Source organism: Populus euphratica, unplaced genomic scaffold (assembly GCF_000495115.2).
Source record: "Populus euphratica unplaced genomic scaffold, PopEup_1.0 scaffold495.1, whole genome shotgun sequence".
Lineage (NCBI taxonomy): Eukaryota > Viridiplantae > Streptophyta > Magnoliopsida > Malpighiales > Salicaceae > Populus > Populus euphratica.
The window spans coordinates 105,023-105,550 of record NW_011500371.1 but is presented as its reverse complement, the minus strand read 5'-3'; positions in this window follow the sequence as shown (position 1 = coordinate 105,550).

Genomic DNA, 528 nt, shown 5'->3' with positions numbered 1-528 from the left:
ACTCAACAGTGTGGCTTTCACGCAGAAGCAGGTTGGCTAATGAGAACTACTTGGATTGCTAACTTTCTTGTACCTCAACGCGGTAGCTTTAGCTTTTAAAGCAAATCGTGTAAACTAAGCGTTTGGTAATTTAAGAAAAGTATTTTTTTATTTAGTGGGTTTCATAATTTTTTCTATCAAACCGGAGTTTTGCAAAATCAGCTAAGAGCTGCTTCTCTCCATTGGCTTTTTTTTTTTTACCTTGACACTATTCATAATAGTATCCATGTTAGGTGATGTTAAATGAATTAATTCAACTTGGCTCTGTTCACCCAAAGAAGTGAAGAGTGCCCGAGTGAATTATAATTCACCTGCAATGCAATAAGCATTCACTTGGCACTGTTCACGTAAACAGTGTTAGGTGAATTTTTTTGCATTAGCAAAATTCATTGCACTGTGTCTGACCCCGATAAAAAAATTTTAATTTTTTTAAAATTATATTTAACTCAAAAAATTAATATTTAATATTATTTAATAACATAATATAAA